The sequence below is a fragment of the Amphibalanus amphitrite genome, unplaced genomic scaffold (assembly GCF_019059575.1).
Source record: "Amphibalanus amphitrite isolate SeventyFive unplaced genomic scaffold, NRLGWU_Aamphi_draft 000194F_arrow, whole genome shotgun sequence".
NCBI lineage: Eukaryota > Metazoa > Arthropoda > Thecostraca > Balanomorpha > Balanidae > Amphibalanus > Amphibalanus amphitrite.
Window position 1 is genome coordinate 472,911 of NW_024881689.1, and position 14,610 is coordinate 487,520.

General features: G+C 46.2%; 1 protein-coding gene across 1 annotated transcript in view; it reads right to left on the reverse strand.

The window, feature by feature from the left end:
• LOC122384618 (zinc finger protein 2-like) overlaps window positions 1-14,610 on the reverse strand; it is a 44,139-nt gene that overhangs the window by 3,544 nt on the left and 25,985 nt on the right. The window lies entirely within an intron of this gene.

Here is a 14,610-nt window from a genome sequence, read left to right on the forward strand (position 1 = left end):
GTAAGAAGTTGGAGTTTAAGGAAGCGTTGCCCGTTGTTTGTCTTTTCTGAATCTCATGTCATGTGTCATGAATGTTCTGTTCTGAATCATGTATCATGAACTATACATAAAAAATAACAGTGATTGGCGCCCACTAAGGCAGACCATCACTGAGCGCCCGGCTGGTGAACCCAAGCGGCGCCGGTATCTGCCTGGGGCGTTGGATCGTGTCACAGCGTACTTTTTATGAAACAGGCCATGACCTCACTGCTGGGGTCCTCAAACCGAGTGAAATAGTTCGCCGAGCCGCTGCAGCCCATGAAGCGATACTTTAAAGAGAGACTATGGGTGCGTTCGGAGAGCATGGAATATTTACCGTCACCGGGAATATTCCCCGTGCCGCGTTCAGACAGGCATTTCGCGTGGAATTTTCGTCTAATTCGTCGCAGCTGCGCCAGATTAGCTCCCTATGACCCTCTCTCTGAGGTTAGATGCTGTAGCCAGCTGCCAAAGAACCAATCACCATTGCTGGTGGCAAAACTGACATGTCGAACTTTACTTAAAGTGTCACCAGTATAAGGGTGAGACTAAATGCTTACTTCGAAATCTAAGCTGCGTTGCGGCATTGGCGGTTATGTGCGGCGTGTATGCCGCATGATTAGTAAGTGGCGACCACTAAATTAAAAACTCAATAGCTTTGACCTGTTTTCAATGGATAACACTGCATACCAAAAATGTCCATCGCTCTCGTCATAGGATATTTAGATTTAAATAACTAACTTATCTACATCATTGTTTTGAACCAAATTAATACTTTCAACTTGACCCTCGCCCGTATTGGTGTTTTTCCAGCCGCGAACGTATAAGGTATAACCCTATAACCCCTTGCCGTTTCGCTCCTGATCAAGCTAGAGCTTCGCGGAAAAAACGAGCGTGTTGCCCGTGACGAGAGGAAGCCGATGATACCCAATTTTAAGGTCCTAGGTCATCGATTGACCTTCCAGGTCAGGTCAATGACCCAAAAGGCGGGAAAATTGGGACCTGTTAGAACGTCGTAGTGTGGCTGCTATGGGGTTTTCGGGGTGCTGATCACGAACATCATGTTAGTTTTGATCACAGATGATGTCTTCATTCATTTAGGCCAGGTCGGGTTAGGTCAGGTCAGGTCAACCAGTAGAGGTCCTGCCGGGTATTTGTAGTAGGTGTCAACCGCCTCTGACAGCCTCGTAACATGTTACGAAGGCACCAAAACTACTTTGTAAACGTTCATGTGGTTGCTTAATTCGAATTCAGCTCGAAAAAACTGGCCTAGAAACATGTCAAACTCGAAAAAGTGAACCGAGGTCACCAAAGGTCAATGACCTGACCTGACCTTCAGGTGACCTTGACACCCACCCTAATGCATGGGGGCAACATCATATCACATGTTTGAACGCTTGAGACCACGAAAAGACTGCAAACGCGCTGCTAATGCGAGCCGACATACGCTGAATCGCGGTTCCGGCCAAACATGGTCTCGAAAAGTAGGTCACAGGTCAAAAGTTATTTGTGTCAGGGTCATGAAATTTTCAGGGTAGGTGTAAAATTGATCAACGCGAGGGTACTAAAAGTTACGTCGTGACCGGCCACTTTTTACGCGAGTTATTTGCGAAAAACCGAGGGGAGTCCGTTCGACCCCCCCCCCCCTAAAGGGCGAGGGTTAACTCACAGTCCGAACTCCGAACAAGTTCGGTCTTGTTTGTGAATTTGTCGGAGCATCACCTAAATCTAGTAGAGATGATGGAGGGAAACTAGGCTTTAACCCTATTCCTGGCGGGCTCCGCCGGGACAAGAAACTGGCGGGGGGGGGGCCGATTCGGCCCCCCCTTCAGATCTAAAAAACTACACATCGCAGCGACAAACGGTAAACGGCATCGGATACGCACGGTCAAGATCTACAATTTTTACTAAGGTCATTTTCAGGTCAGGTCAAAGATGACGTCACAGGGGTCGAAAAAGTCAAAATGGCGGCGCTAGATATGGAGAGAGTTTTTCTCGAATAACTTTCGAATTAGTCAAGATAGGAACAAACTAAGGGCATCATCGTGATCCTCTCGTCAATCCGCATCGAATGATATCTATGTTGACCTCGAAAGGTCAAGGTCAAAGGTTGACCTCAGGTCACGTGACCTCGAGGTCATCATGTATATCATTCGATGCGTCTTGACGAGCTGAACACAATGAGACCATCCACGCGTCTGTATCTTGTTCCTGTACGGAGTTATTGGCCAAAAACCTTTGGTGACCTTTGATGACGTCACATGACCTCACAGCTGCCCAACAGCAAAACAGACCTCAAGGTAGTGAAGGTTGATCGTATATGAAGTCATGTATGGTATATGGGGCCATTCCGACCCGTTTTAGTGGTAAAAACAGGGAGTTGATTTTTCCCCCATTGACTTATAATGGGGAGGTCGTGAAACTGACCTGACCTTAGATCACCGATATCAAAATTCCGAGATATACAAATTGCACATACTGGTACCCTAACTAAAGCCTGAAGAGAAGAAATTGATCGGTCAAAAACTCTAGCTCTGGCGTGATCGCAAACTTTTCTGAGGTAGGGTCACCAAACCGCCTCTGGTGACCTGACCTGAGGTCAGATCAACTCAGAATTTTCAGACATGTTGCGTAGAAGCTTTTTAGGAAAAGTCAAAAAATTTGAGCTTCCTAGCTCAACGCGTTTGGGAGAAATAACCAAAAAACCTCAGGGGGGGGGGGGGCTCCTGAGGCCCCCCCGCCAGGAATAGGGTTAAGGAGGGAAGGGAGTCGGTGACGGTCAGGGGCACTACAAGCTGGTGACAGGGCTGACATACCATGTTTTGATAGCATGACTGAAACAGACTTTTTGGGTAGCCAGGAAATCGCATGTGAGGGCCTATTGAAATTCTTACATCGGCCTTTATATGCACCAGTCGTATACAGGTGCGGGATTTGGCATACGATTTCCAGACAATCGAAAGACTGTCTGGAGCCAACGAAGGAAGGAATGAGTGAGTACCTACTAAGTTGAAAGCATTAATTTGGTTCAAAATAATGATGCAGATAACTTAGTTATTTAAATCTAAATATCTTATGACGAGAGCGATTGGCATTTTTGGTATGCAGTGTTATTCATTGAAAACAGGTTGGAGCGTACAGTCTTTAATTTAGTGGTCGCCGCTTACTAATCATGCGGCATACACGCCGCACATAACCGCCAATGCCGCAACACAGCTTAGATTTCGAAGTAAGCATTTAGTCTCACCCCCAGTATAACGCCTTTTGGGGCGACTAACGGAGCGAGCGAGAGGGTGGGTCTTGCACGTGCGAAATTGCGAGGGGGTACCTCCTACTGACTTGTGCACGGCACCCTACTAACTGGTCTCCAGCGATGTGCCAAATATGAGCACAATCGGCCCAGCCGTTCTCGAGATCTGGAAGCGGCACCCTGCACGCGCGCACGTGCAAAATGGGTCCCATCTGACTTTTGCACGGCAGACTACTAACTGGTCCCTAACCGTGTACCAAATTTGAGCGCCATCGGTCCAGCCATTCTCGAGATCTGGAAACGACCCCTGCACGTGCGCACGTGCAGCAGCACCCCAACTCTTGCATATGGATATGCATTGCCTAGTGGGTGCCTACCTACATGCCAACTCTCAGCGCAATCATCCAGGTAGTTACCGAGATATTGCAACAATTACAAAACTGACACCAACGTGCATAAGGGGTCACCCACATGCATCGGGAATAGTCCAATACTTGGTAGAAGGAATGAAGCTACCCTACAAAAATTACCGCATGTAAATCGGTCAGGTGGTTGCTGAGATATAAGCGTCGCAAAATCGTGACCACGGCATACTCAGAAATTTCCGTTAATCTAAGGAAAGACTCCGCTCGCTTCGCTCGCTCCGTAATAATTTAAATTTGGAAGAATTTTACCTAGAATATGTTAAAGTGGCCATCCCACCTTAACATTAGTTTTGAGTTGAGAATTGAGATAGCCAAAATGGGGTCCCTGGCTCACAATTACCGGTTTCGGCACTCATAACATCGAGAAATGCCTTAAATCGGAAATATTGAATTTCAAAAATGCAGCATTTGGATTCAGAGGGGCTAATGCATTTGAATACCCCTCTGAATGTGTGACGTCAGCGCAGATCTAACGATTTTTAAATGTTTCACTAAAACGTTTGGTAGCACGCGGTGGTATATGTTGTTTTGCGCGCAACAAGTGCCGCACTTTCAGCTGCCAAACCATTGCTTCCAAATAAAGTCGCTAGGAACAGCGGAGATCCCAAAAGTAAACAATAGTAAAAGTCTAATATCTTGAAAACCGGTGAATATTTATCGGTGAAATTTGGTGGATATACGTTTCCGCTCTTTCTGAACCAAGCGACATCACTTTCATGCCACTCCATTAACTTTTTTGAAGGTGGGAGGGTCCCTTTAAGGCTTATGCTATGCTATGCTATGACATATTGCTATGAAGATACCGGTTGGCCCAGAAAAAAAACGTTCCCAACTTTGAATCAATATTTCTCAGAAAGTGATAAAGATGCAACACTGAAACATCCAATAGTCAATGCGGCATATATTTTCAGTGAATGGTATGCTTTTTATGTTATTCGGTCAATTACTTTTCAAACGGTTCGTGTTTCTAGCATGCCATGTAAAAATTATTTTTTTGCTCAGATGTTTACTAAAAAATGTGAGTGAACGGGCCACCCCAATCTCGGCACCACGGCCTGCAACCATGACTGCTACTGGCAACTAGTCCCATTGATGGTTCAGGCCTCAGGGTGACACATTTTGTCTAGCTTTTTTCTTTATTCGGTCGATTTACTGTTTGATCTTCTTGAAGGGAGGGCGATGAGCAGTAACCCATGCACCGTGCCACTCCTCCTGGTCGAAACAGGACTTAGCGTTGAAACGAATGGCATCCATTAACACCATTTTGGCTCATTATTTGAATATTTGGCACATAAGTGGGATAACAAAATATTTAAAATAACAACATACGTGCTAGTTTCATTCACGTGTTCTATTTTTCTTTTTTTTTTCAAACATGGTACGTCTAAGCCAATCATCACTTCCGCTCAACATCGGCAAAAAAGCAAAAACGTCTTACTTAATTCAACATAAGATTGCTGGCTTAAAAATGATGGTACAGTGTTACAATTTGGCATGCCAATGCACAAAGAAATGATGCAAGCTTGATGAATAATTTGGCTCGTTATTTACACTCGAATTTGAGATATAGGCCTCCAAAGCTCAGAACGTTTTTTTGGGGGGGGCCACCCGGTAATGGTATGTACAAAAACAGTTATGAAAAACAATGTTTTGTACCTATTGTAGGCGCCTTGCAGGAATAACAATCGAAACATGCTTTTCAGATTCACCGCGTTCCCGGGGAATCCACGGTGAGTTTCCATGGGAACGGCTCCCCGAATGGCCAATCTCCGGGAATATTCCGCGCGCATGAAATATTCCACGTGCAATGTGCCTCTCCGAACGCACCTTAAACCTTACATAATTCGTCATCCTTGCAGCTGCATGTTTGGCTTCTGCTGTCTACTCCTGGAACATTTAGAAACCATCAGTCAAAGCCATCTGTTGACGTTGGTGAGCCGCACATTACTTTAACGGTGCGCTCTACGTCGGTGCTTGGTCAGTGCACTTTGTAGAGCAAACGTTTTGTCACACACATCACAACGGTACGGCCGCTCTCCCGTGTGTGTGCGGCGGTGCGTGGTTAGAGTACAAGGTCGAGCAAACGACTTCCCACATAAATCACAGTGGTACGGCCGCTCTCCCGTGTGGAAGCGGCGGTGGAAAGTTAGATGAGTCATCTGAGAAAACGACTCATTACACAATTCACAGCGGTATGGCCGCTCTCCCGTGTGTGTACGGCGGTGGCTGACCAGCCCACTATTTTGAGAAAACGACTTATAACACAATTCACAGCGGTACGGCCGTTCTCCCGTGTGTGTACGGCGGTGGGTGGCCAGACCACTATGTTGAGTAAACGACTCGCCACATATATCACAGCTGTACGGCCGTTCTCCTGTGTGTGAGCGGCGGTGTTCTCCTAGGTTACTGTGAGCAGCAAACGTTTTATTGCATAGTTCACAGCGGTACGGCCGTTCTCCGGTGTGCACACGGCGGTGGGTAACCAGATTACTTCGCTGAGAGAACACCTTGCTGCATATATCACAGCGGTACGGCCGCTCTCCCGTGTGTGTGCGGCGGTGGATGGCCAGCTTACTATGTACAGCAAACGCCTTGTCACATATATCACAGCGGTACGGCCGCTCTCCCGTGTGTGTGCGGCGGTGGATGACCAGCTTATTGGGCTCAGAAAACGACTTATTACATAAATCACAGCGGTGCGGCCGCTCTCCCGTGTGGGTATGGCGGTGCCTGGTCAGATGACCCTGTACAGCAAACCTTTTGTCACATGTTTCACAGCTGTACGGCCGCTCTCCCGTGTGTGTGCGGCGGTGGATGGCCAGCTTACTATGTACAGCAAACGTTTTGTCACATGTTTCACAGTGGTGCGGCCGCTCTCCCGTGTGTGTACGGCGGTGTTCTGCCATGTGGCTGGAATGGTTCGTAGAGTAATCACACCACTGACACTTCAATTTGCCGTCCTTGCCGATGTGACCGTGTTTATCCTTGACGTGTCTGTTCAGAAGATCTTGTCCCAGACAGCTGAAGTCGCAGTGAGGACAACCGACCGTTGCCTGTCCGCCTGTAAAACATGGCGATCATGCTTGAGCTTGGAGACAAACAAAAAATCACCGATGTGTCAATTCCATACTGCCGGCCCCACTCAAAATGCTTTAACACTGGTCATTAGGTACTATAAATAAATCCCAAAAATGTGCGTTATCCATGACCAGACATGGGCACGGATCCCAGACGACCAAACGCGAAAATCAAGATGGCCACTAGATTAGTGGACTTTAAGCATGGAATTATGGTGGAAAACATGGCTAATAGATGCCTCTCAACGAACCAACTATTTTGCATTCCCTCAGAGTTCACAGTTTTGAGAAAATCCCTCAAGATCCATCTCGGATCCATGGCCACGAATCATGGATCCGAGATGGATCTTGAGGGATTTTCTCAGAACTGTTAACCCTGAAGGAATGCAAAATAGTTGGTTCATTGAGAGGCTTCTATGAGCCATGTTTTCCACCATAATTTCATGCTTGAAGACCGTCAATCTAATGGCCATCTCGATTTCCGTGATTGGTTGTCTGGGATCCGTGCACATGTCTGTCCATGACAGATATATATTTTTGTATATGAATCCTAAAAATTCTGTGTGTGACGTAATAACTTTGTAGCGTTTAATGCAGCGTCGTCCGTTTACCTACTGCGATGAAATATTCATTGTGTATGGGCCACCTTTACACGTAGGTCGTATTAAATTGTGGGCACGATGCGGCCGGGGGCGTGCTAACGTGCGCCATACAGTTACCATTATAATTGAAAAAAAAACACGTTAATTGCTCGGAACCGGTAAGGGCTATGGGGGTGAAATGTAAATAACTGAAATTCACCATTAACTGAAATAAATTTATTCTAGCAATGACTCAGCCGTTCTTTGGCCGATTGCAATTAAACTTTACTTTCGGTGCCGGACGGTGCATTACCATGTGTGGGGTGCTGTTGCACGTGCGCACGTGCAAGAGAATGATACAGCTCAGGAACAGCTGGGACGATTTCGCTCATATTTGGTACGCAGCTAGAAGTATTTAGAAAGTTGGCCAGTACAAGTGCACTGAAGTCTCACTTTGTACGTGCACATATGCAACGGGGCCGGTTTTATGTCTCAAGAACGGCTAGGTCGATTGCGCTAAAAATTGGTGCAATGCTTTTGGTTGAGTATGAGTAGAGTATGAGTATGGTTTGAGTACGGTATCGGCAGGGTAGAGTAGAGTAGAGCCGATGTGTGGTATGATTCCAAGACAAAAAGTCAAAAGACAAAATGTCAAAAGACAAAAAGTCAAATGCAAAAAGTCAAAATGGATAAAAGTCAAATGGAAAAAAGTCAAATGGATAAAAGTCAAAACGGATAAAATTCAAAAGACAAAAAGTCAAATGGCAAAAAGTCAAAATGGCGAAAAGTCAAAAACGCAAAAAGTCAAAAGCAAAAAGTCAAATGGCGAAAAGTCAAAATGGCAAAAAGTCAAAAACGCAAAAAGTCAAAAGCAAAAAGTCAAATGGCAAAAAGTCAAAATGGCGAAAAGTCAAAAACGAAAAAAGTCAAAAGCAAAAAAGTCAAATGGCAAAAAGTCAAAATGGCGAAAAGTCAAAAACGCAAAAAGTCAAAAGCAAAAAGTCAAATGGCAAAAAGTCGAAAAACGCGAAAAGTCAAAAAGTCAAATGGCAAAAAGTCAAAACGTCCAAAAGTCAAAAATGCAAAAAGTCAAAAAGACAAAAAGTGAAAAAAACGGCAAAAAAGTCAAAATGATAAAAATCAAATGGAAAAAGTCAAATAATCGGTCCAGCCGTTGTGCGGTTATTGAGGATAATAGTTTTCGGGTGTATGCAACGTACCCCAAGTTTAGCACGCGCCACGTGCCAAGATCGACACGACAACATGGTGTCCATGCCATACAACTTTTACATCCAAGTGGTATTCAGCAAAGAAGACCGCTTGTCGATGCGGCATGCGGTTCTTGAGTTATAAGGGTTTGAAGAGCGTGATGGGGTCGTGTCGGGTCGGGTGGTGTCGGGCCGGGTCGCGCATACTCAGATTTTTGCCTTAAAGGGACTATCCCACCTTCTAAAATGTTGTTAAAACCAGTTAAATTGTGCCCGACTTTATAGATTGGATGACCAGGAACACGGTTATGGCATTTATTTTTCATTAAACATCTTAGGCTTCCCATATTCCAAACACAAACTTTCAAATATGTGACGTCACAGCCCAAAATTACCTCCTTCCCCAGGCCACATTACTGTCATAAAGCTGATTCTTTTTACTCTGTAGGCACCACAACAAAGTTCAGACCAAGTTTTAAGCGATTTTTCAACGAACAAACCCATTTAAATCAGAATGACTAAACGATGTGACGTCACACTAACGGTCGCTCCATGTTGAAGATAGGGCCTTGTACAAGGCCCATTTTCAAATGAAGGGAACGAATTTCTTCAACACCAAGAGGCCGCGGGGGTTGCAACCTAGATAGATAGTGGTTTCTGAACCTCGCCGCAAACTTGGCTATCTCAACTCAAACCCCATGTTAAAGGTGGGATAGTCCCTTTAAAGGTAGTGTGCCAGGGCCTCGGCTAAGGAATTTTGACTGGTGGGCCACTTGGGCAGCGACATGGACTGACCTTCGTAGCCATAGCCCCCCCCCCCTCAATTTTCGATTTCTCCCCAGATTTCGGCCACTTTATTCTGCAAAAAACGTCAGGATGGCATTCAAAAAATGTAAAAAAAAAACGGGGCTCGACCCCCCCCCCCACTCTTCAGAGAGAGAGAGGAGAGAGTAGGGACCCTCAACCCTCTCAGTGGTGATACTCCCGCGGTGCACATAAAATCGCACAAGCACGGAATATATAGTCTACGACATATCGTAGTACATATCGACATATCGACATGTCGAAGACTATATATTCCGTGGCACAAGTATGCACACAATATTGACGCAGATTATAAAACTTTGGACGATAACTTACGGCCGTGAGTGGATCGCTCGCCGACTAGTCGGAGATTCGGAAGCGGTCGGACGGGATCGGGCGTTGTTGGGTGGATCGGGAGGAATTGTGAACAGCACGAGTGCAACTTTATATACATGTATAAAGTCGGTTGTAGCAGGAACCCCAAAAGGGGGTTGTAGCAGCAACCCCAACATCTCTGAAAATGATCATTAAGCCTATTGGTGTCGCATGGAAAATAATTGACTCAAAAGCCGAAGCGCACTGCGCAGCCCTGATATTTTCTTTAAAAAAACTAAGGTATGTATACGTTCACTTCTGGTGAACAGCGTCCCAAACTTCAGATTTCTCTTGGGTGTCTGAGTGGAAAATTCGAGCCACCCAAAATGTGAGTGTGGAAAATTATCCATTCTTATTCTTGCGTGTCATCTTCAGCCCAAATGATAATTTTTTGGAACGCTGACTGTGAACGGTTCGAAATTCGTCCAACTGGTCAGATGTGTGACTGCAAGCATCATACCGGTCGTGAAGACGCATAATATCGCTTGCAGACTTCAATCGGCTGGAAGTCGCCGACACTACCTCTAGTTTGACTCTGGCTTATATCGTGTCTATCGGCGAGCCGTCTGAGATCGCTCGCAGGCTTATCCCCGACCGTCTGAGCTGGTCTGTTCTTTTTTCGTAGTCTTTCTTGTAACCGACTGGTCTGCGGCAGATGCTTATGTGACTGCAACCACTCGATCGATCGGAAAGCTTGCAAGAACTCTCGCAGACCTCGATCGGCTGGAAGCCGCAGACACTATCTGTAATTGACAGAGGCAGACGTCTTTCGCGATTATTGCATAAAATTTAAAGCCTCGGTCACACTTCACCGGATTGGACCAACGGACGAGAAACGGACGAGAGCTGTCAGCGTCCGGTGATGTCCGTTTGTTTCCGTTGGTCGTCCGTTTGTCATCCGTTAATATCCGTTCCATGTCCGGTGGTGTCCGGTTGAGCACACCGGACACCACCGGACATGGAACGGATATGAACGGATGAGAAACGGACGTCCAACGGAAACGAACGGACATCCCCCGGACATCACCGGACGCCGTCCGTTTCTCGTCCATTGGTCCAATCCGGTGAAGTGTGACCGAGGCTTAGTCCACTTAGTCCACTATAGTTCACTTTTTACCCCAAGAGGATATTGCAAACAATAGGTTGAAGTTTTTTCACAAGAATATGTTTCACCGATGGGTCCTTTACAGCCTGAAAATGTACGATAAGATCTGCTAATTCAATTTGAAATGTGAAAAATGTGAAAACTTAGATTTTTCGGAAAATTACTGGTGGGCCAAATCTTTGAGGCTGGTGGGCCATTTCGGGTCACTGGTGGGCCATTTGGCCCACCAGTTAACATGTTAGCCGAGGCCCTGTAGTGTGCAACCTTTGAATGATTTCCCATTTTATTTTTCCTAGGATAAGAAGCTTCTGTTTTTACCTAATATCGCAAAAAAATCAAAAATGGGCCTAAAATAGTGCTTTTTTCGCCTAAAAGTTTATCGCTTTTTCGATATGTATAACAACTGTAGTGGGCTGACCTGCAAACAGGCGTCGGCAACAATTACGAATGGGGCGCACATGTGACAATAAGCAAAGGTCATTATAGAGTTACGACGTACGGGAATGAGTTATCAGCTGTCTAATCGTAGACAACACAATGTCGAATTTAAACTGTAAGCCTGTATTGGTATTGTTTCTTTAATTTGGCTGTCAAACATTAATTTGTGGTTTGAAATATTATTTTATGTAAAATAATTGATATGAAACAGCCGTCTCTAAAGTTATGACCCCATCTCACCACATGAAAGTGGCAGAAATGACAATGATCAGCTGACGCATTTTTCTTGGCCGAAGTCAGAGCGCGCGGCCCGACGCACCACCACCGCACCACAAAGTATGAGCAGAAGCCGCGCCCAAAGCCAGGGCCCCGGTAACGTGAGGTAGCCGAGTCGGGGCAGCGTGCGCTGACCCAAGCCGGGGCCGCGGCTTTGGGCGCGGTCTACCGCATCCCCGCGGGCAGCCCCGGGCTATCACATGACACCGGGAGGACGCGCGGCCCCGGCTTGGGTCAGCGCACGCTGCCCCGACTCGGCTACCTCACGTTACCGGGGCCCTGGCTTTGGGCGCAGTCTACCTCACCACCTAACAGGCGTGTTCGAAACCGCAGGAGATCATGATGAACGGGTTTATCGAAACTTGATTGGATGAGCCTATCGGTAATAGCGATTTCAGTGTGTGCATTTATTGTTCATAGTGGTGTGAAATGTGGTTGGGGTACGACCGACAACCCGTCGGGGCGAATTTCGCACTGGGGTACTCAAAATTTGAAGAATTTAAGACGTTTCCATGAGTTTTAAAGGTATGGATAAGTTCTAAAAATCCGGTTCTCCTTATCTGGGCCATTAACTCCATACGGTCCAGGAAAGCTGGCACACTACCTTTAAACACGAAAGAACTCGCTCGCTCGCTCGTAATTAACCCTATGGCGTTGCATGGAAAGAAATGAGTTCAAACTGCCTCGAGCCCCTCCAACATTGAGAAAGTTCCAGCGCCAGTGCTCCCACATGTAATAATAACCTGTGAATCATTTTCATTTTATTACTTAATGGATTCGTTCATTAAAATATGGTCATTTCTTTTAACCAAATTTCTATAAACCCAGCGCGTTGGATGCTGGACCAGTCAGCGATGACCGTACAGAGACCAGAGAGCGTGAGTGGACGGAGGGGACCGCGTCCAGTCTATCGGGCACGTTTAAACTTTCAGATAAAACTTTGCCATAGCACTGGAATTGCACGATGGGGCAGTGGTGACCCGGGAACGTTTGAAAAGTTGATGGGGTAGGTTGAAAGTTAAGGGGACAAAAATTGCAACTCAAAATTGTGAAATTATCTCGTCTTTTGTATTTTTTACGTTAAGTCCATTGACGTCATTTAAGCGTTAATCACATGGTATTTTTTTATTTTGAGGTTTTGGCTTTTCACCAGGGCCTCCTCTCAGGGGCGACCATTTCCGAAAATTATTGGTAGGGCTCTAATGTAAATTTTTGCCAATTCAAAGTGATTCTTTCCACGCAACGCTAGGCATAATGTTAAATTTCCAAAATTATTGGTAGGGCTCGGGCCCTACCATGCCTATTTAACGACACCCATGCCTCCTCTAACATGTTAACTGCGGGAGCTGCAGCCCCCGCAGTCATCCTCCAAACTGCAGTCACTGAGGGGTACCTTGTCATTTTTAGTGTTAGACGTTTTTGGTAGGGGTTACCTTAGTCATTGCCCGTGATCGGGCCCCCCAGTCAAAACTGCTTAGAGGAGGCACTGCTTTTCACCCTCTTCCATGGGGGAGGGGCTGCCGCCGCCCGGTGCTCCGCGCACCACGGACGCCACGCGAGCGCTGCTGGCGCGGCGGCGCGCACTGCTCGGCCCGCGCGCCGAGTATACGGTGGTGAACCGGCAGTGTCGAGCGGCCATCAGACGTGACCACGCGGCATACTATGCTGACCAGCTGCGTGAGGCAGGACCGGCGAGGATGTGGACAGTGCTGCGGCCGGTGATCGGGGCGGTGAAGAGTGCCACTGCTGCTGTGCCAGCGTGCACGCCGGAAGCGCTCAACGCGTATTATGTGAGCGTGGGCCGGGGGCCCCACCACCGCAGCCAGCGTCCCTGCCCCGCTGCTGCGGACCCCGGTACCTGTCAGAATCCCTCGCGTACTCACATGTTCCTTACAACTTCAGTGGGTAGGGTACGTTGCGCTGTATAATATTTTTCAAAAGATAAAAAGATCGATGCTTCGACTTTTATCCTTTTGACTTTTTATTTCAGACTTTGACTTCGACTTTTCTATTTTATACTTTTTTCATTTTTTGACTTTGTCTTTTGACTTACCCGTTTTGGCTTTTTGCTTTTGACTTTTTGTCTTTTGACTTTATTCCGTTTTGACTTTTTTGTCTTTTGACTTTTACTCGTTTTGACTTTTTGTCTTTTGACTTTTTTCCGTTTTGACTTTTATCCTTTTGACTTTTTGCATTTTTGACTTTTTGTCTTTTGACTTTTACACGTTTTGACTTTTTGCTTTTGACTTTTTGTCTTTTGACTTTTTTCCGTTTTGACTTTTATCCTTTTGACTTTTTCATTTTTGACTTTTTGCATTTTTGACTTTTTGTCATTTGACTTTTTGCGTTTTTGACTTTTGCACATTTTGACTTTTTGCTTCTGACTTTTTGTCTTTTGACTTTTATCCGTTTTGACTTTTATCTTTTTGACTTTTATCCCGTTTGACTTTTTGCATTTGACTTTTTGTCTTTTGACTATTTGTCTTTTGACTTTATTCCTTTTGACTTTTTGTCCGGTTACCGTGTGGTATAGCGACGGGTACGGTAGAGGCAGAAGTAGGGGTAGAAGTAGGAGTACGGTATAGAGGTACCTAGAAGTTGGGGTACGGTAGAGGTAGAAGTAGGAGTACAATATAGAGGTAGAAGTAGGGGTACGGTAGAGGTAGAAGTAGGGGTAGAGGTAGATGTAGAAGCAAGGGCTCCGTCACGACCCAATGGTTGGGGGGACGAAGGCCGTTTGAAGTGGACTCTTTCCATGCAGCACCCATAGGCGTAATGTTAAAATAAAAAATATTTAGGGGACATGTCCCCCGTCCCCCCCCCCCCCCGGTGGCGGAGCCCTTGGGAAGAGTAGGGGCAGGATAGGGGACAGGGGTAGAGTAAGGGTACGGTAGGGGTAGAGTTAAAGTAGGGTTAGCGGTAGAAAAGGAATAGGTTAAGGGTAGTGTAGCCTGTAGGAGCAGGGTAGGGTTAGAGTAGGAGTAGAGTAGTGGTAGGGTTGAGTTGAATAACGGCCTAACATACAAAAGTCTCGAACACCACGCGTCCATTAC